The sequence below is a fragment of the Sciurus vulgaris genome (assembly GCF_902686455.1).
Source record: "Sciurus vulgaris genome assembly, chromosome: 7".
Taxonomy (NCBI): Eukaryota; Metazoa; Chordata; class Mammalia; order Rodentia; family Sciuridae; genus Sciurus; species Sciurus vulgaris.
In genome coordinates this window covers 75131338-75154471 of record NC_136467.1, presented here as the reverse complement: position 1 = coordinate 75154471, position 23134 = coordinate 75131338, and the positions used below count along the sequence as shown (strand labels likewise).

At 37.5% G+C, this 23134-nt stretch overlaps 1 long non-coding RNA gene across 1 annotated transcript; it reads left to right on the top strand.

Moving 5' to 3' along the window:
- Positions 1-1396: 1396 nt before the first annotated feature.
- Positions 1397-22754, top strand: LOC306665456. Its single transcript, XR_013765029.1, has 3 exons — positions 1397-1495; positions 3318-3459; positions 22659-22754. It is a non-coding gene; the product is annotated as an uncharacterized lncRNA (long non-coding RNA).
- The last annotated feature ends 380 nt before the right edge of the window (positions 22755-23134 follow it).

The window sequence follows — 23134 nt, the reverse complement described above, 5'->3', positions numbered from 1 at the left end:
AAGCAAAGGTGGTATCTCTGGCTCACTATCACATGCCCGGTTCTTGCCTGGCCAGTTCAGTACCTGGCACGTGGCAGGCACTATGCATGCACATGCAACACACACAGAGTGGGTGGGAAGTTCAGGTGGATGAGTAGGTAAGTAGAAGGGTGCATGAGCTATTGTCCCAACCCAGATCCAAATGACTCCAAAACCACAACAACACATTGCCTTCCCAGGGTTCTGAGGTATCAAGTAAGGCAGGCTCTAGACAATATTCACAGATGTTAGTTACAGCCAGAGACTACGGATCTCAGAAGGCAGAATTCAGGGTGAGCAGGAAGTGGGCAGCAGAGATGTGGAATAACAAAGATTGATGTCAGACAATGAAAGGTCAGGAAACTGGACCAAAGGGTCCCAGCAGGAAGAACCAAGAGTTAAGAGAGTCCTGAGTAGCAGGCCTGGGCCACTTCCCAGTACAGGAACAGAACCTGCTATTACCTTGTGTTTGGACTGAGCCAAAAGGCCAGGAAGCAGTGAAGCATGATGTGGAGCCAGAGGCTCAGAGAGCCAGGTGCTTACTATATTTATTCCTGTATTTTTACCCCGCTTGGTTCTAGAAGAGCATAAGGCTCCTCACAAGGACACAGAGAGTACAAGGTAACATAAATAAAAGCTAGATGAGAAAGGAAAAAGCAAATAATAAGGACTGGGTCATAAGAAGTAGACAGAAATGAAACCAACAGGGATATCTTAAGATCCTATGCACTGGCTGTGAAGAAATCCACACATATGCCTCTAAGCTTTCTAGAGGCCAGCATGAAACACACACACACACACACACACACACACACACACACACACATCCCTATCTATGAGCTATAAACAAACCAATTGCTCAAGAGAACACAATTCTTCTGGTATTAAAACCAGACAAGAATATATCCCTTTGTTCTTCCGTTATAAAGATATTCTGAACACCCTCAGAAACACCTGTGTGAAAGTGCTCACCAGGAGCTGCCAGCCATCACAGGCCTGCCTCTGGTCTTACACCTCAGGCTGTTTCCTTACTAAAGGACTAGAACGAGACAGGACCCCAGGCCTTTGGACACCAGGTGCTGAGGAAAGTCAAGACCACGTTTCCCAGGCAGAGCTGAGTCTCCCCAGTCCACACCGCTTTCTCCAGATGCCTTTGGTGTGTATTTACTGCCAACTATTAGGAGAGGAAAGTAGAAGAAGAAAAAGAAGGACAAAAGCAAAGAGAAGGAAATCAAGCTCTGTTATTTATTGTCAGACAGTGCATGTCAGCAGAGTGGGCACCCCGCTCCTTGGACCTGCACATGGCAGAATGCACCTAGCCTTTGCCCCTATTCTTTTCTCTCACTTTGTGTTTTAGTCATTTTTTTTTTTTTTTCAAAAGACCTGACAAGAACAACATACAGAAGGAAAAATTTTATTTTGGCTCACGACTTCAGTTCAGTCCATGTTTGGCCAACTCCATAGCTCTGGGCTCAAGGTAAGCCAGAACATCATTGTGGAAGGGTGTAGCAGAGGAAGCCAGCTCAGGACATGGCAACCAAGAAGCAGACCGAAAGCTCCACTCACTAGGGACAAAATATAAAGCACACCCCAAGTCACCTGCTTCTTCCAGTCACACCCTACCTGCCTATAGTTACCACTCAGTAAGTTCAGGCTAGTGGATTAGTCTGCTCACTAGGTTACAGCTCTCATAATCTAATAATTTCACCTCTGGACATTCTTGCACTATCTTACACATAAGCATTTGGGGGACACCACATTTCTAAACCATAATACTCTGTTCACCATGTAGGAGGAGTCCCTGATTGGCGAGTGACAGTCAATCATTTCTTGATGGGATAATTCTTGCCTTGTAAAAATAATAAGCATAGAGGATTTGGTTTCTGTATATCTCTCTTCATCTTTACCCTCTTGGGTAAGAGCACCAGGCTGCAGACACAGATCATCCAACAGGAAGGCAATTGAAGCCCTAGACTTGAGGGGACTATGCTAGTAAAGACCATTGCACATCTTAACACTACATTACAACCCTTTTGTTACCATTTTAATTTCTATATCTTATTTCCATGTCTATGTCTTAGAAGTTCTATACTTGGGTGGGGAAGAAAGTGATTTCAGGTCTTCTCAAACTCTTATAAAAAAATAAGTAATATTTCTCTAACTGAAAGATGTTAAAAACTAGAATAAATCATTTGCTATGGCTTCAATGTTTGTGCCCCTCTAAAATTTACATCAAAACTTAACCCCATTGTGTTGCTATTAAGAGGACTCCATCCTTCTGAATGGAATTAATGCCTTTATAAAAGAGGCTTAGGGTTCAGGATATAGTTCAAAGGTAGGGCACTTGCCTAGCATGTAAGAGGCCCTGTGTTTAACCACCAGAACCACAGACCCATTAAAAAAAGAAAGAAAAGAAAAGAAAAGAAAGAGGCCTTAGAAATCTAGCCCTTCCATTTCTTCTCCCATGTAAGGATGCAGTAAGGAGTGCCATCTTGGAAGCAGAGAGGTCACCAGACACTATCTACCAGCACCTTAACTTTGGACTTGCTACCCTCTAGAACTATAAGAATGAATCCTGTTATTTTATAACTTTTTAGATGCAGTCTAAGGTATTTTGTTATAATCGCAGAAACAGACTAAGACACCACTCAAGAGCAGATCTTGTGCTTTATATTTGTACCATCAATCATATACAAGCCTTGCACCTAGCAGTTTTCAAAATACATTTCTAATTCCTTGTGATTTTCAATGATCTTTTATGCTATGATTCAAGAAATATGACATCTGAGAACTATCCAAGTTTCACTACCAGAATCTATATTTTTATAAATCTCATCCCTGAAATATCTGTGGTAAGGGTGTTGGAGACACCATAGTGTGTAATAGGCCTGAAGTAATGGTCAGAGCTTAAACAATCAACCTCTTAGTATCATGGATATTCTTCCACAGTCTGACTAAGAACATTAGGAGCATTTTCTAAAGTAATTGTAGGAGCTATACTTAAAAGCCTTTTCGGGGGCAGGAAACTGTAGCTCTTGAACATGAAGCAAATTTCTCTCTCCCACTACTTTTCTTCAGGAAACTCAGAGATCCTCATTTGACCTGAGTTTTGATCTATATCTGGATCTATGTAGAACACCAAATCTGCTAATAGTGAACATTATCATCATGTTATTTTTAATATTTTGGCATCTAAAGTTCCCTGACTAATCAATTATTTCCAGTTCAGCTAATTCTTCCACCTAAAACTATCCAGTCCCTTGCTCTGTCAGTTCCTTTTTTGATCTGTTTCACCTCAGAGCCTGCAGAGCAGACAGGATGCTATAGGATCCTTCAGCTGTGAAGTTCGCAGAAAGAGCATCAGCCCTGAGAGCCGAGGTGAATTCCTGAAGGACATGGAGTAACTTAGCACTTATTACTAGCTTTCTTCAAAATCATTTTGTAAGTATCCCCTTTCTCAAGAAGTTATTATTATTAAGCTAATCTAACAAATTGATGTAAATATTATGTGTGGGGAACTAGAAAATATTAAAGTGTAGTTGCTTCCATCACTGCAATAGAGTTTAAAAAAATGGATATCCATATTCCACTCAATAAATGGTTGAGTAACCAATTTGCACATCAACAAATACAACCAGAAAATTATCAAAGATAGAAATGCTTGACTCCATAGAAATAAAAAGTGCCAATTTAAATAACTTCAAGTTATCATTACACATCAATTTACACAGTTATTAAACATTGTTGCTGAATCTGTTCAGAAATAGTGTTACATATTTTAGGAGAGCAACCCATCAGCAAATATCAAATTAAAAAGATATGATGCAATAATTCCAGTTTATGAAATTTACTACAAACAAAAACAATGTATTAAAATGCTCAGAGTGGCATTCTTTACATTAGTAGAAAGTTGTTAATAACCTAATTCCTAGCAATAGAAGGATGGCTATACAAATCAGATATGTCAACACAATAGTTGCTCTACTGCATTTTTTAAAATTGTAAACAAATGGGGTACATCTTGTTTCTCTGTACATGAAGTAGAGGCATACCATTTGTGTAATCATACATTTATATAAGGTAATGGTGTTTGATTCATTCTGTTAGTTTCCCCCCCCCCACCTACCACCCCTCTTTTCCTTCTATACAGTCCCTCCTTCCTCCATTTTTGCCCCCCTCACACCCCGCATTATGTATCATCATTTGCTTATCAGTGAGATCATTCCTCTTTGGTTTTTTGAGATTGGCTTATCTCACTTGGTATGATATTCTCCAATTTCATCCATTTGCCTGCAAATGCCATAATTTTATCATTCTTTATGGCTGATTAATATTCCATTGTGTATATGTACCACAGTTTCTTCATCCATTCATCAATTGAGGGGCACCTAGGTTGGTTCCACAATCTGGCTAATGTGAATTGAGCAGCTATGAGCATTGATATGGCTGTATCTCTGTAGTATGCTGATTTTAAGTCCTTTAGGTATAGGCCAAGGAGCGGGATAGCTGGGTCAAATGGTGGGTCCATTCCAAGTATTCTAAGGAATCTCCACACTGCTTTCCAGAGTGGCTGCACTAATTTGCAATCCCACCAGCAATGTATGAGTGTACCTTTTTCCCCACATCCTCTCCAACACCTATTGTTGCTTGTATTCTTGATAATCGCCATTCTAATTGGGGTGAGATGGAATCTTAGTGTAGTTTTTTTTGATTTGCATTTCTCTTATTACTAGAGATGTTGAACATTTTCTCATATATCTGTTGATTGCTTGTAAATCTTCTTCTGTGAAGTGTCTGTTCATTTCCTTAGCCCATTTGTTGATTGGGTTATTTGTATTCTTGGTGTAGAGAATTTTTAGTTCTTTATATATTCTGGAAATTAGTGCTCTATCTGAAGTATGAGTGGCAAAGATTTTCTCTCACTCTGTAGGCTCTGTTCACATTGCTGATAGTTTCCTTTGTTGAGAGAAAGCTTTTTAGTTTGAATCTATCCCAGTTATTGATTCTTGCTTTTATTTCTTGTGCCATGGGAGTCCTGTTAACGAAGTCTAATCCTAAGCCAACAAGTTGAAGATTTGGACCTACTTTTTCTTCTATAAGATGCAGGGTCTCTGGTCTGATTCAAAGGTTCTTGTTCCATTTTGAGTTGAGTTTTGTTCAGGATGAGAGATAGGAGTTTAGTTTCATTCTGTTGCATATGGATTTCCAATTTTCCCAGCACCATTTGTTGAAGAGGCTATCTTTTCTCCATTGCAAATTTTTGGCCCCTTTGTCTAGTATGAGAAAATTGTATTTATTTGGGTTTGTGTCCATGTCCTCTATTCTGTACCATTGATCTATCTACCTTTCTATTTTGGTACCAATATCATGCTATTTTTGTTACTATTGCTTTGTAGTATAGTTGAAGGTCTGGTATTGTGATATGCCCTGCTTCACTCTTCCTGCTAAGGATTTCTTTAGCTATTCTGGGTCTCTTAATCTTCTAGATGAATTTCATGACTGCTTGCTCTAGTTCTGTGAGATACATCATTGGGATTTTAATTGGAATTGCATTGAATCTGTATAGCACTTTTGATAGCATGGCCTTTTTGACAATATTAATTCTGCCTATCCAAGAACATGGGAGATCTTTCCATCTTCTAAGGTTTTCTTTAATTTCTTTCTTTAGTGTTCTGTAGTTCTCATTGTAGAGGTCTTTCACCTCTTTTGTTAGATTGATTCCCAAGTATTTCTTTTTTATTTTTTTTTTTTTGAGGCTATTGTGAATGGGTAGTTTTTCTAACTTCTCTTTCTGAAGATTCATCACTTATGTATAAAAATGCATTAGGTTTATAAGCATTGATCTTATATCCTGCTACTTTACTGAATTCACTTATGAGTTCTAAAAGTTTTCTGGTGGAATTTTCTGATTCATCTAAATATATAATCATGTCATCAGCAAATAGGGATAGTTTGAGTTCTTCTTTTCCTATTTGTATCCCTTTAATTTCCTTGGTCTGTCTAATTGCTCTGGCTAGAGTTTGAAGGACACTATTGAATAGAAGTGGTGAAAGAGGGCATCCCTGCCTTGTTCCAGTTTTTAGGGGGAATGCTTTCAGTTTCTCACTATTTAGAATGATATTGGCTATGGGCTTAGCATAGATGGCCTTTACAATGTTAAGGAATGTTGCCACTATCCCTATTTTTTCGAGTGTTTGAGCATGAAGAGGTACTGTATTTTATCAAATGCTTTTTCTGCATCTATCAAAATAATCATGTGATTCTTGACTTTAAGCCTGTTGATATGGTGAATTACATTTATTGATTGCCTGATGTTGAACCAACCTTGCATCCCTGGGATAAAACCCACTTGATCATGGTGCACTATCATTTTAATATATTTTTGTATGCAATTTGCTAAGATTTTGTTGAGAATTTTCGCATCGATGTTCATTAAGGATATTGGTCTGAAATTTTCTTTCCTTGATGAGTCTCTGTCTGGTTTAGGTATCAGGGTGATACTGACTTCATAGAATGAGTTTGGGAGGGTTCCCTCCTCTTCTAGTTCATGGAATACTTTGAGGAGTATTGAAGTGAGCTCTTCTTTAAAGGTTTTGTAGAACTCGGATGAGAACCCATCTGGTCCCAGACTTTTCTTTGTTGGTAGGCTTGTGATGACCTTTTCTATTTCATTATTTGATATTGATCTACTTAAATTGTGTATGTCCTCCTCGTTCAGTTTAGGTAATTCATATGTCTCTAGAAACCTGTTGACGTTTTCAAGATTTTCTATTTTGTTGGAGTATAGATTTTCAAAATAGCTTCTAATTATGTTTTGTATTTCAATCGTGTCTGTTGTGATATTTCCTTGTTCATTCCGAATTTTAGTAATTTGGGTTTTCTCTCGTCTTCTCTTTGTTAGTGTGGCTAAGGGTTTATCAATTTTGTTTATTTTTTCAAAGAACCAACTATTTATTTTGTCAATTTTTTCGATTGTTTCTTTTGTTTCAATTTCATTGATTTCAGCTTCTACCGCTTTTGGTGTTGCTCTGTTCTTCTTTTTCTAGGGCTTTGAGCTATAGTGTTAGGTCGTTTATTTGTTGACTTTTTCTTCTTTTATTGAATGCATTCCATGAAACAAATTTTCCTCTAATTACTGCTTTCACAGTTTCCAGAGATTTTAATATGATGTATCTTTGTTCTGTTTACCTGTAAGAATTTTTTGATTTCCCCCCTGATGTCTTCTGTTATCCATTCATCATTCAATAGCATATTATTTAATCTCCAGGTTTTGGAGTAGTTTCTGTTTTTTATTCTGTCATTTATTTCTAATTTTAACCCATTATGATCTGATAGAATACAAGGTAGTATCTCTATCTTCTTGTATTTGCTAACAGTAGCTTTGTGGCATAATATAAGGTCTATTTTAGAGAAAGATCCATGTGCTGCTGAGAAGAAAGTATATTCGCTCTTTGTTGGATGGTATATTCTATATATGTCCGTTAAGTCTAAATTATTGATTCTGTTATTGAGATCTATGGTTTCTTTGTTCAAGTTTTGTTTGGAGGATCTGTCTAGTGGTGAGAGAGGTGTGTTCAAGTCACCTAGTATTATTGTGTTGTGGTCTATTTGATTCCTGGAATTGAGAAGGATTTGTTTGACATACTTGGATGAGCCACTCTTTGGGGCATAGATATTTATGCTTTCCTTAAGCAGTACAAAATGTCCTTCTTTATCCCTTCTGACTAACTTTGGCTTGAAGTCCACATTATCTGATATGAGGATGGATGCTTTGGCTTTTTTGCTTAGTCCATGTGCATGGTATGTTTTTTCCCATCCTTTCACCTTTAGTCTGTGGATATCTCTTTCTATGAGATGAGTCTCTTGCAGGCAGCATATTGTTGGATCTTTCTTTTTAATCCAATCCGCCAGTCTATGTCTTTTGATTGATGAGTTCAGGCCAGTAACATTCAGTGTTATTATTGAGATATGATTTGTATTCCTGGTCATTTGGCTCATTTTTGTTTTTTGACATGACTTGGTTTCTCCTTTATTTGGCTATTCCTTTAGGATAGTTCCTCCCTTTGCTGATTTACATCATTGTTTTTCATTTCTTCCTCATGGAATATTTTGCTGAGAATGTTCTGTAGTGCTGGCTTTCTTTTTGTAAATTCTTTTAGCTTTTATTTATCATGGAAGGATTTTATTTTGTTGTCTAATCTGAAGGTAAGCTTTCCTGGGTATAAGATTCTTGGTTGGCATCCATTTTCTTTCAAAGCTTGAAAAATGTTGTTCCAGGCCCTTCTAGTTTTTAGGGTCTGGATTGAAAAATCTGCTGATATCCGTATTGGTTTCCCCCTGAATGTAATTTGATTCTTTTCTCTCACAGCCTTTAAAATTCTGTTTTTATTTTGTATGATAGGTATTTTCATTATAATGTGCCTTGGTGTGGGTCTGTTGTAATTTTGTGTATTTGGAGTCCTATAAGCCTCTTGTACTTGATTTTCCATTTCAGTCTTCAGATTTGAGAAATTTTCTGATATTATTTCATTGAATAGATTGTTCATTCTTTGGTTTGTTTCTCTTTGCCTTCCTCAATCCCAATTATTCTTAAATTTGGCCTTTTCATGATATTCCATAATTCTTGTAGATTCTATTCATGATTTCTTACCATCTCCTCTGTTTGGTCAACTTTGTTTTCAAGATTAAATGTTTTGTCTTCAATGTCTGAGGTTCTGTCTTCCAGGTGTTCTATCCTATTGGTTATGCTTTCTATGGAGTTTTTAATTTGGTTTATTGTTTCCTTCATTTCAAGGATTTCCATTTGGTTTTTTTTCAGTATCTCTAACTCTTTACTGAAATGATCTTTTGCTTCCCTGCTGATATCCATATTGGTTTCCTCCTGAATGTAATTTGATTCTTTTAACTGTTGAGTGGCGCGATCATTCAAAGCCTACATTTGTTCCTTCTTCTCATCGTTTGCTTCTCTGATCGTTTTAATTATGTACATTCTGAACTCCCTTTCTGACATTTTTTCTGCCATACTGTCATTGGATTTTATTGATGTAGCATCTAGGTTTGTTTGGGATATTTTCTTCCTTTGTTTTCTCATATTGGTCAGTTATCTACCCCTCTATAGTGAAACTCAGATATTGCAGATTTCCTCTGTTGACTTAGAGTGTCCCTGTAGATTTCCAGTAACTCACCTCCTAGACTTCAGTAGCCTGAAATCTTGGAGGAACTTGACAATGCAGTGATCCACAAGGAAACTCCCCGTCTAGAGGTGATGGCCTTCAGGTGGAGTATATTCCCTGCTAGTGGGCAGAGGCACCTCCACTTTTTGACCGATGGTCAGCAAAGGGGGACTAGACTACAGGCTGGGGCATGGCTGGTTTGGGCCTGTGTTCTGGTTCTACCACCCTGGTGGGAAAGCCTCGCCTGGCGGGGAAGACTCACCCAGTGGGAAAGTCACACAGGGCAGCTCTCCTCCGAGAAATACTGCCTGGGCTGGGCTACTCTAATCTGCGATGTTGCCTGGGTCATGACCTACCAGCTGGGCCTGGGACCCTCGCCTTGGGCTGAAGCCTCTCACTGGGTGTCCACTCCTCCAAGAAGCTTCCTGCAGTCCGGTCCTGCCACCCAGGCCTGGGACCCTCTCTCTGCCATCTACTGGATTTTTTAAAATGAGTGTTTACTAAATTCACATTTAACACTAGCATTGATACACTGTTGTTTCTATATGCCTCATAACTTTTGCTGTTTCTCTGGTCTCCTTTCACTGCCTTCTTTCACATTAAACAAACATGTTTTAATGTTCCATTTTAATTCCTCTGTTGATATTTTATAATATATTTTAAATTATTTTCTTAGAGGTTGCTCTAGAGATTACAATGTATATAATTTACCATAATTGACTTCAGGTTTATACTGACTTAATTTTGGCAGAATATAGCAAGTCTATTCCAATATAGCTCCATTCCCCCCTCCTTTGTGTTACTATGACTATATACATTGTGAATTATACATTATATAGACATCGTATATACTGTGATAATGTATCATATGTAACCATATATGAGATATATGATTTCATATATCACATATAATACATCATATTATATATTATATAGTAGAAACCCAACAATATAGTATCATAATTTTTGCTTTGAGTGTTCATGTATTTTTTAAGAGGTGAAAAGAGAAAAATGATATATACATACCTATGTATATGTGTATATATACACCTTCATATTATATATGCACTCCTTTATATTTACTCATATATTTAACATTTTTTGGTGCTCTCCATTTCTTCCTATAGATTTATCTCACCATCTTGTGGAATTTCATCTCCATATAACTAACTTTCTCACTCTCTTCAGTATGTTTTATAAAACAGGTATTCTAGCAATGAAGAAATTCCAGCAAAAAGAAATAAAATTGCTGTTTCTTGCTCTCTTTCTCTCTCTCTTTCTCTCTCTCTCTCTCTCTCTCTCTCTCTCTCTCTCTCTCTCTCTCTCTTTCTCTCTCTCTCTCTCTCTCTCTCTCAATTATCTTGGAGTGTTTTTATTTCACCTTTATTTTTGAAGAATAATTTCATTGGATGCAGAACTCTTAGTGACCAGTTTTTGTTTTGTTTTTTAATTTCAATACTTGCCTTCTGGCCTCCATTATTTCTGAGGGGAACTCCATTCTAATGCTTTCCAGTTTGCATTCTTCTGTTTTTCTTGTTTTTAATATTTCCATATTCAGATGCATTCATTTCATTTCATTATTTTCCTTTCTTTAGTAGAGAGAAATTTATTTGATCCACATGTAGGGAGGAAAACAGTATTGCTTGCTTTTAGATTTTGCAGATGTTTGCTGTATGTTGTTATTATTGCTCATTTAACTTTCCAATCTGTTCATATGGCCTTATATGGTGTGTGGTTTGACCCAGGTTCATTCTCTTCTAAAGTAAAGACTTCTTGTCTGGTACTGGGTCAAAGCAAGTCCAGTTGAACTCAATAAATGGTTAAGATGGGAACGGGACAGAGTTGAAGCACTGAGGACCTGTAGGACCCAGGTAAGTGATGGCCTGAGGAAGGTCCAGCAAGAGGTAACAAGATGAGTGACAGACAGGCAGGGCAGTCAACAGAGAACCTTGGCACAGGCAACATTCAGATGCATAAGCAGGAAAGTAATCAGAATTAAGGATGTCTACTACCATATTAGCAGAACCCAGCCAAGTAGCTGGGCTCAAAGCAAGATTCCAAAGTGCCTCTGTGGAAAGGAACTGGCTTTATGCATTCAAGAAGCATAGCTTCCTTCTGCCTCTGTGATCTTGAGCAAGTTATTAACCTCACTGAGCCTTATTTTTCTATTTGTTTTATAGGGCTAAAAAGATAACTATTGTTGCAGAGGTATTATAAGGATTATGTTTTAGTAAGATTTTTCATGCTGTGACCAAAACCTGACAAAAACAATTTTAAAGACAAGTTTTTTCAGAACTCTTCGTTTCAGAGGTCTCAGTCCGTAGACAACTGACTCCATTCCTTGGGGCCCAAGGTGAGGCAGAAACATCATGGCAGAAGGGTATGGAGGAGGAAAGTAGCTCAAAACAGGACAACCAGAAGCAGAGAGAGATCTTCCTTACCAGGGACAGTATACATAACCCAAAATGCACACCCCTAGGAATCCACCTCCTCCAGCCATACCGTACCTGCCTACAGTTAACACCCAGTTAATTCCTATCAGTATATTAATACAATGATTAGGTTAAAGTTCTCCTAACACAATCATTTCACCTCTGAACTTTTTTTCTTGCATTATCATACCCATGAGCTTTAGGGGAACATCTCATATCTAAACCATAAGAGACTAGATTTATTATACACAAAATAGGTGGTGCATAGTGACTATATTATTGAAAATATAAGGGCTGATAAATAAAGCAGAGCCTCACTCATAGAGGACCATTAAAGCCCTGGTGAAGAAATTGAAGATTCAGTTCTCCGAATCCCAAATCAGGATAGTATTCCATTTACCTGCATGGGAGCAAAGATCAGAGCTGGATTGTATTCAGAAGTCACCTAAATATTGCACTAGATACCTCATATTCCTATTTGAAGCACCGGATGACACCGATACAAACTTAGCATCATTTAATAGTTTGTGAAGTTCTTTTTCTACAATGAAGCCAATATGTTAATACCTGTTCTAGGTCTCATTACTCAGTAACAAATTACTTCAAAATTTAGAGGCTTAAAACAATGAAAATGCTTACACTGATTGTAAATCTTCAATTTGGGCAGGTCTTGGCAGCGTAGCTAGTCTGTGCACAGCTCAGTGTCAGCTAGGGCAACTGGAAGTCTGGGAACTGCAGTCATCTAAACTTGTTCACTTGCATGATGCTGGCTGCTAGCTGAGACTCTAGCAGGGTCTTGGCCAGAACACCTACTGATGAACTCTCCCTATGACCTGGCCCTGGCCCTCCTCGTGATATCATGGCTGAATCTAAGAGTGAATGGTGAGGCCACTGTGAAAGACACCCAGGGCCTTTTCTCTAGCCGCAGCTGCCGCCTACACTGCAGCTACCACCCCAAGGTTGCCTGCAGGTCTTCTCTCTGGGCGATGCTGCCCCAGCAGCCACATTTGTCCCACTACAGTTGCCGCTGACCTGCTGCCTGCTGCCACCAACCCCGCCACTACCACGGCCACCATCACCCAGAGATCTGCTGCCAGGAAGACTACAGGTTTGGTTGCACATGGCTGTGTCCATCTTGGAACACTGGCCAGAGGCTGGGGGCCAGGGGGCCAGAGGATTTGCCACTCCCCCCATCTAGGGGCACAGCCACTTCTGTGGGACTCCAGCAAGGACCTGGAGGTCCAGTGTTGGGGTGCCTACAGGTTTGGCTTCACCTAGGGTCCTCCTGCTGGAAGTGCTGGTGGCCACCATTTTGCTGCTGCTTCTCAGAGTCGCTCCTTTGTGTGAACATATCCCTGGTGGTCTCTCAGCAAACTGGAGCAGCACTGAGATCTTGGGACTGCAACATGGCTGAGTCTGAGATATTTAAAGCTCAGATATATGGTACAGTGACTGGGTCTGAGAGGGCTGGTCTGTGCCTGGCAACCTAGTGAGAAATCAGAGGCAGGGCTGTTCCATCAAGATTTATTTTATTTTATTTTATATTTTTATTCTCTAACATCTCTACCATATTTGTAGTAAGGTATTTTTTATGCATCAGTTTGTGAAAAACACTGATATGTGAATGGTATTTTTGAAGTTTTGTTGTATTCTTATATTTTTTTATTTTTTTTCTTTGTATGTAGTCTTCCTCTCTCTTTTCCTGGATTCTCTTTCTACCTTTCCTCCAACCAACAGCCAATCTCTGTCAGTTCCTCTCCCACTTTTCCTGTGGATTTCTACTTCTAACTTCTCTCTTCCTCCCTCATGAACATCATGTCCTATGCTACTTCTGTTCCCTCCTGGTCCACCATTTGGAACTGTATACCCTTTTAGCAAATTTTCTGTTTATATTGTAGACAGTGATTGAAACTGTCCTTTCTGTTTATTGCAAAAAAGCAGTAGACCCCTTAGTAGGCGCTATTAGGTTTAGGCTATATATTGTTTTCACTGGGTGCTGTTGATATTGGTCTCCCCCTTAAAGGCGAAGTACTAGAAACCTTCAGGGACAATATAAATCTACAGGGCAGAATCTGTACTGCCTCAGATGTATACCACTAGTTGGGAAAACACACAAACAACATGAAAAAACAAGGAAACAAAGCACTCCAAACAAACCAAGATGCTCCAATAACAGAATCCAAGAAGTGTCTGAGAAGGAGTTTAGAATGTACATAAACTGATATATGAAGTAAAGGATGGTATAAAGAGTGAAATCAAAGAGAAAATACAGGAAGTGAAAAAAATCAATTCAATAAAGAATTAAGAGATTCTAAAAAAAAAAAAATCCAAGGAGAAATCCTTGAAATGAAGGAACCAATAAACCAAATTATAAATTCAATGGAAAGCATAACCAACAGACTAGACCACTTGGAAGACTGGACCACTTGGAAGACAGAACCTTAGGCAATGAAGACAAAATATATAATCTTGAAAATAAAGTTGACCATGCAGAGAAGATGGTAAGAATCCATGACCAGAACTTCCAAGAATTATGGGATAACATGGAAAGACCAAACTTAAGAGTTATTGGGATAGATGAAGAAACAGAGATACAAACCAAAAGAATGCGCAATCTTTTCAATGACATAATATCAAAAAATTTCCCAAACCTAAAAATTGAAGTGGAAAACCAAATACAAGAGGATTAAGGACCCCAAAAGTATGAAATTACAGCAGATCCACACCAAAGCACATTATAATGAAAATGACTAAAAAACAGAATGAGTACAAAATCTTAAAGGCCATGAGAGAGAAAATAAAATTATATAAGGGGAAATCAATTCGAATCTCAACTGATTTCTCAACCCAGACCCTGAAAGCTAGGAGGTCCTGTAATAATATATTTCAAGCTCTGAAAGAAAATGGATGCCAACATATATCTGGCAAAATTAAGTTTCAGATTTGAAGATGAAATAAAAACCTTCCATGATAAGGAAAATTAAAAGAATTTAAAACTAGAAAGCCTGCATTACAGAATATTCTCAACAAAATATTCCATGAGGATAAAGTGAAGAAAAAAAAAAGTGAAAACCAGCAAAAGGAGGAACGACCCCAAAGGAATAGGCAATCAAAGGAGAAAATAACTCAAATTAAAAATGAGAAATAAATCAAAATGACAGAGAATATAACCCATATCTTAATAACATTAATGGCCTTAACTCATCAATCAAAAGACATTGACAGGCAGATTGGATTATAAAACAAGACCCAACAATATGATGTCTCTAAGAGACTCATCTGATAGGCAAAGACAACCACAGACTAAAGGTGAAAGGATGGAAAAAAATATAACACTCACATGGATTCTGTAAACAAGCTGGGATTTCCATCCTCATTTCAGATAAAGTGGACTTCAAACAAAAGTTAATCAGAAAGGACAAAGAAAGACATTTCATACTACTTAAGGGAATTATATATCAGCAGGACATAAGGACTGTAAATATTTATGCCACAAACAATGGAGCATCTACATATATCAAACAAATGCTTCTCAATTTCAAGAATCAAATAGACCACAACACAATAATACTGGGTAATCTTAAAACAGCTCTCTCACTACTGGACAGATCTTCCAAACAAAAACTAAATAAAGAAACTATAGAAATAAATAATACAATCAATAATTTAGACTTAACAGGCATATATACCATATTTCAACCATCAGTGATTGAATATACTTTCTTCTCAGCAGTATATGAGTCCTTCTCTAAAATGAGCCATATCTTATGCCACAGAGCAATTCTTAGTAAATACCAAAAAATGATTATACCTCACATTCTATCAGATCATAATGGAATGAAATTAAAAATCAACAGTAAAATAAAAAATAGAAACTACTCTAACACCTGGAGACTAAATAACACTATCAAATGATGAATGGATGGTAGAAGAAATCAAGGATGAAATAAAAAAATACTTAGAGGTAAATGGTATCAAAATCTCTGGGACACTATGAAGGCAGCACTAAGAGGAAAGCTTATTGCATTGAGCTCATAAATAAAAAGAAAAAAAAAAGGCAACAAATAAATGACCTAACATTACATCTCAAAACCCTTGAAAAAGAACAAATCAACACCAAAAGGAGTAGAAGACAGGAAATAATTAAAATCAGAACACTTAAATCAATGAAATTAAAACAAAATAAACAATTGAAAAAATTGACAAAACAAAAAGTTGGTTCTTTGAAAAAATAAATAAAATAGATAAACCTCTAGCCCTGCTAAAGAAGAGAAAAAGACAGCTCAAATTACTAAAATACGTAATGAAAAAGGAAATATCGAAATGGACATGACTGAAATACAGAAGATAATTAGAAACTATCTTGAAAATTTATACTCAAATAAAACAGAAAATATCAAAGACATCAACACATTTCTAGAGACATATGACTACCCTAACAGAATCAGAAGGTCATACACAATTTAAACAGATCAATTTTAAGCAATGAAATAAAGACACCATCAAAAGCCTACCAACCAAGAAAACCCAGGACTAGGGGGATTTGCAGCCGAGTTCTACATGATCTTCAAAGAAGAATTAACACCAACACTCCTCAAAGTATTCCATGAAATAGAAAAGGAGGGAACCCTTCCAAACTCATTCTATGAAGTTAGTATCACCCTGATACTACAACCAGACAAAGACACATCAAAGAAAGGAAACTTCAGACCAACATTCCTTATGAACATAGGTGCAAAAATTCTCAATAAAATTCTGGCAAATTGCATACAAAAACATATTAAAAATAGTGCACCATGACCAAGTAGGGTTCATCCCAGAGATGCAGAGTTGGTTCAACATATGGAAATCAATAAACATAACTCATCATATTGATAGACTTAAAAGCAAGAATCGTATGATCATTTCAATAGATGCAGTAAAAGCATTTGACAAAATACAGCACCTCTTTATTTTCAAAACACTGGGAAAAATAGAGATAGTAGGAACCTACCTCAACATCATAAAAGTCATATATGCTAAACCCAAGGTCAACATAACTCTAAATGGAGAAAAATTGAAAGCTTTCCCTCTAAAATCTGGAGCAAGACAAAGATGCCCTCTTTCACCACTTTTATTCAACATTGTCCTTGAAACTCTAGCCAGAGTAATTAGAAGAAAGAAATCAAAGAGATACAAATAGGTGAAGAAGAACTCAAACTATCACTATTTGCCAATTACATGATTCTATATTTAGAAGATCCAAAAAAATTCCACCAGAAAACTTCTAGAACTAAGAAATGAATTCAGCAAAGTAGCAGGATATAAAATCAATACTCATAAATCCTATACATCAGCGATTAATCCACTGAAAGAGAAATTAGAAAACCTATCCCATTCACAATAGCCTCAAAAAAATAAAATAAAATACTTGGGAGTTGATCTAACAAAAGATTTGAAAGACCTCTACAATGAAAACAACAGAAGACTAAAGAAAGAAATTGAAGAAGATCTTAGAAGATGGAAAAATCTCCCATGCTACTTGATAAGCAGAATTAATGTTGTCAAAATGGCCATACTACCAAAAGTGCTATACGGATTTAATGCAATTCCTATTAAAATCCCAATGACAGGGGCTGGGGAGATAGCTCAGTTGGTAGAGTGCTTGCCTTGCAAGCACAACGCCCTGGGTTCGATCCCCAGCACCCAAAAAAAAAAAAAAAAAAAATCCCAATGACATCCTTCATAGAACTAGAAACAGTAGTCATGAAATTCCTTTGGGAAAATAAGAGACCCAGAACAGCCAAAGCAATCCTTAGCAAGAAAAGTGAAGCAGGAGGTATCACAATACCAGACCTTAAACTATACTACAGAGCTATAGTAACAAAAACAGCATGGTATTGGCACCAAAACAGACACATGGACCAATGGTACAGAATAGAAGACACAGAGACAAACCCACACAAATACAATTATCTCATACTAGACAAAGGCGCCAAAAACATTCACTGGAGAAGATAACTTATTCAACAAATATTGCTGGGAAAAATGGAAAGTCACATGTAACAAAATGAAATTAAACCTCTACCTTTCATCCTGTGTGAAACTCAACTCAAAGTGGATCAAAGACTTAGGCACTAGAATAGAGACCCTGCACCTAGTAGAAGAAAAAGTAGTCCCAAATCTTCATCATGTCGGCCTAGGAACTGACTTCCTTAATGAGACCACTAAAGCACAAAAAGTAGAATCAAGAATCAATAAATGGAATGGATTCAAACTTAAAAGCTTCTTCTCAGCAAATTATACAATAACGTGATGAGAGAGTTACAGAGTGAAAGAAAATCTTTACATCATACACCTCAGATAAAGCATTAATCTCTGGGATATATAAAGAACTCAAAAAATTTAACACCCAAAAAACAAATAACCACATCAATAAATGGGATAAGGAACTGAACAGACACTTCACAGAAGAGGAAATACAATCAATCAACAAATATATGAAAAAATGTTTAACATCTCTAGCAATTAGAGAAATGCAAATCAAAACTACTCTAAGATTTCAACTTACTCCAATCAGAATGGCAATCATCATGAATACAGGCAACAATAAATGTTGGTGAGGATATGGAGGAAAAGGTACACCCATACACTGCTGATGGGACTACAAATTGGTGCAACCCCTATGGAAAGCAGCATGGAGATTCCTCAGAAAATTTGAACTGGAACTACCATTTGACCCAGCTTTCCCATTCCTTGGTTTATACACAAAGGACTTAAAATCAGCATACTACAGTGACACAACCACATCAATGTTTATAGCATCTCAATTCACAATGATTAAACTATGGAATCAACCTAGATGCCCTTCAATAGATGAATGGATAAAGAAAATGTGGTATATATATTCAATGGAATATTACTCAGCTTTAAAGAAGAATAAATTATGGCATTTGCAGTAAATGGATGGAGCTGGTGAATATCATGCTAAGCAAAATAAACCAATCCCAAAAAACCAAAGGCTGAATGTTTTCTCTGATATGCAGATGCTAATTCACAATGTGGTGGGGGGCCACTAGAGAAGAATAGAGTTACTTTAGATTAGGTAGAGGGGAGTGAAGGGAGGGGAGGGGATATGGGGATAGGAAGGATAGGAGGAAGAAACATACATTATTACCTCATATACATATATGACTGCATGACTGATGTGATTCTATATGTACAATCAGAAAAATGAGAAATTATACCCCATTTACGTATGATATATCAAAGTGCATAAATGCATTCTATTGTTATGTATAACTAATTAGAGCAAATAAGAAAGTTTAAAAAAGAATGAATGGGCGGGAGACTGAATAGCAGGAGGTATAAAAGCCTACCTTTAATGAAAGAGTGTCAACATTACAATTTTAAAAGAGCTTGTTGGGTAGGACATAATGAGGGAGTCATCTTTAGGGGAAAAAAAAGTCTGACACTGAGCTTGTATTTTCTTTTTTTTTTTTCAGAAATGTATAAGAAAATATCCAACTGAAAGTAAATGAAATTTATTTAGCACAGTAATTTGATCTAAGTGAGAAGTCATGACTCCCAGAGTGATGCATAATGCACTTTCTGCAGCCACACATGTAAATCACTGTTTTCAGGAATAGTTTCTTAAAGTAACTACTAATTTTTTAAGTAAATGCTGATGATTGTTCAGGAGATTTATGTCTTCTGGTTTTCATGTGATCAATGATATCACTACAGTCCACTTTGGAAGTTGATGAATTTCAACAAATACTTGTGCAAAGTTATACATTCCTTGCCAAATTTCACAAGAAACAAAAATTCAATACTCAATATTGAAATATTATATGAAACATGAGCTTCTGTATTTTGATCTCACTGCCAGCAAAAGAGGAAAAAATAGCAAGAAATTAAATAAATTGGATAATTCCATACCATGGAATGTTATTCAACCTTAAGAAGGAAGGAAATTCTGACACATGCTCCAATGTGAATGAACCTTAGACAGATGCTAAGTGAAATAAACCAGTGACAAAAGAACAGAAGTTCTACATTGTCACTTACATGAATTGCCTGGAATAGTCAAATTCATAAAGATAAAGTAGCATGGTAGTTGGCAGGCACTGGGGAAAATAGTTAGTGCTTAATGGAAAAAAACAAGTTCTGGAGATGGAAGATGATGATGGTTGGGAAATCATGTGAATATACTCAATGCACCAAACCATACACTTAAAACTGACTCATATGGTAAATTTTATGTTATGTTGATATGATAAAATGATGTAATAAATAAATAACAGATGCATACTTACCCTACATGTTAAGTGACAAACCATTATATAAACTATTAAGAATACTTTATGAGCTCTATTGAAAGACTGTTGTTTTTCCATGTCTTGTACATGTTTTTCTTGTGTTACAAAACCTATAATTTTCCAAGTCCCCCGCAGACCCTTCCAACCAGCACTGTGGTGGCTTCAGGCAAATAGTTCACTTAAACAGTCAGTTAGGTCACCAAGTCACCAGTAGGAGATGATTGCAGCATCACTACCTCTCCATCCATCAGCTGAAAATGGAAACAAGTAGTTATCTACTGAGTCTGGGTGAAGCTGGTGTTACTTAAAAGTATGTCTTCCTCCTGCCTGCTGCATGTAAGGGATGTTTTAGTTACTTGGCATCAGGTAAGGGTGAGGGAGAAAATGATCATCTTCCAGATTTAACATCTTAAGTAAGAATTCTGTTCTACGTATTCTCCTTATTCACTACAGGACAAGACCATGACAGAGGCTGGAAGTACTCCATGGACATGGTGCCAAACCTATCCCAGATTGTTTTAATGCAACTATTAATCATAACACTATATTTAAAAATGAAAACATCAGATTTGGTGGGGTGGTGCACACCTGTAATCCCAGCAAATTGGGAGGCTGAGGCAAGAGGATCACAAGTTCAAAACCAGCCTCAGCAACTTAGTGAGGTCCTAAGCAACTTAGCAAGACCCCGTCTCAAAATAATAAATAAATAAATAAAAAGGGTTGGGGATGTGGCTCAGTGGCTAAGCTATGGTTCAAACCTTAGTATTAAAGAAAGAAAAAAAATGGGAGATAATGAAATGAAAGGAAGCATTGGAAGAACAACATAAAAGAGGTCTTCCTTGGGTACAGTGGGACTTATGGTCACAAAAAAATGGGTGTGATAATTAAACATGGCTCATTACAAGAGTCATTGTGGGAAAGTGTTACATGAATACCTATCTGTATATTGATCCATATTTGCATCTTTGCCTACCAATTATTTCAAAAAGAATTTTACCATCATTTTCTAAATTTCCATAAAGTATCTTGCTGAGATTTTAATAAGCATTGCATTAAATCCATATATTAACCTAGGGAGAACTGTCATCTTCACTATTTTTAGCTCTTCAAATAAATAGTATGGTGTAGCTCCTCACTTTACCCAAGTCCATCTTTATTGTCCCCATTAGAGTGTTATAGATTCTTTAAATAAATCTTTTTGTCCTGAATTATATTAATAGCCACAGATTTAATGTCCTGTTACTATTTTAACAGAATCTATGCTTTCATTGCATTTTCCGGCCTCTCATCACAAGTATATGTGTTTTCGTCTGTGTGGTGACTTAATCTTACATCCTTGGGGTGGGGAGATAGCTCAGTCGGTAGAGTGCTTGCCTTGCATGCACAAGGCCCTGGGTTCGATCCCCAGCACAGCAACAAAAAAAAAAAAAAAAAAAAAAAAAAAATCTTACATCCTTTTCTCACACATTCATCCCATTTGATCACATTGCCTCTTATGTCTTCAATTCCAGAATCTTAACTCCAACCTCATCTCCTCTCTACCAGTCAATTATCCCATAGGCACCTCATACCAAATATAACCTGAAGAAAATTCATCTTCCTCCCCCTTTGATATCCTCAATTGCAGTGAACCACACACATTCCCTGTTATACTAAATTAAAACTCAGAAGTCAACCTTGATCTTTTCTGTGTTCTCTTCCTCTCCCACATCTCTCCAGACATCCAATTGTGTACACTCTACCTCCTACATATCTCTCGAATCCAGTGTATTCTCTCTTTTCAGGTTCAGGCCTAGAAATAAAGATAGGTTTGGGGGGTTTCGTTATTGTTGTTTTACTGTTCTCCCACCCTCCATTTTGCATGACTCTCTTCTTTGCCCCAGACCCTCCCAATCCCTACACACACTCAAGTTATTCTTCATTCTACAGTCAAAGGGATCTTTCTGGAATCATGCTGCTCCTCAGCTTAGATTCCTTCAAAAAGTTACTCGTAGATTCTAAGAGAAAATATGAGCTTCATCCTCCTGAGGAGGATGCAAAAATCCCATGACTCTGTGCTGTCTGCATCTGTACCCTGGTCTCTCAATACTGAACCACCTGTCTACCCTTCACCCCCTTTACTATAGCCACACTGGTGTATTTCGACGAGTCCTATTCCCTCCATCTGAGAACATTCTCAAGTCTTTCAAGTCTCCTGCAAGAGCCAGCCCATCTCCAGAAAGCCTTCTTTCACTCTTCTGCGTTTGATTGTCAGTCTCCAGATGCAAAACCAGAAGTGGGCACCCCTGAGTGGGCATATGCCAAGGACTACATAGTACATTTCTTGCTCTTAAAGTCTTAACAATCCATAGGGAACTCAGATGGCAACTGAAACAGATCAGCACTTGAAAGTTGGTAGTTATATGAAATCAGCTACCTAAAATGGGAACTGCAACCTCCTCTTGTACTTGCTCAGCTTGCCTGGTGAGAACAGCAAAATCTTTGTCATAATGGACTAAAACCAAAGATAAACTATGGAGATAACTTCCGGCTCTGTGTCAGATAGTGACTCCTCCTGCTTCTGCCTGGGCTACTGACCACACAGGTGAGCCAGGGCAGCAGGGTTGTGAGGTATCAGAGGAGCTGCAGCATACTCTCGCAAAACATGGGGAAAGCCCTTGTTTGCTGTGTGTTTAGTCTTTTTAAATAAGAACTTAAATAACAAAGATATGTTATTCTGGGGTTAACATTCACAGAGTACATTGACTGGGGATGTTGGGAAGGGACATGCAGGAGCCCAGGAGGCAATCTACTGGATCCAAGCCAGTCCTCATGGAGGGCAGGAATATCAGAGGCGTCAGTGGAAGATGCTTGTTTTCTGTGGTGAGTTTCTATCTCTAAGGTACAACACATGAACAAACCCTAGTTTAGCATTTGTCTGTTTTTCAGAAATTCTAGCATGCTGTAAGAAGAGACGACATGGACATTCCAGTGGACCATGTAGTCTCCCTTCATCACCAACTCCTACCAGGACAAAGCAGAGTTAGTGCTTTGTCCTGTCACATTTTCTTCACACCAGCATTTGTGCCCACTTTAGATTACATTCTAATTTATTGCCACTTAGCTGTATTAATTTCAAGCATGTCCTGTGTGAGGTACATGCTCAGTCCTGACCTATAGTTTCGCTTTTGTTTCTATAATGGATCCCATTACATTTATGTAATATTATATA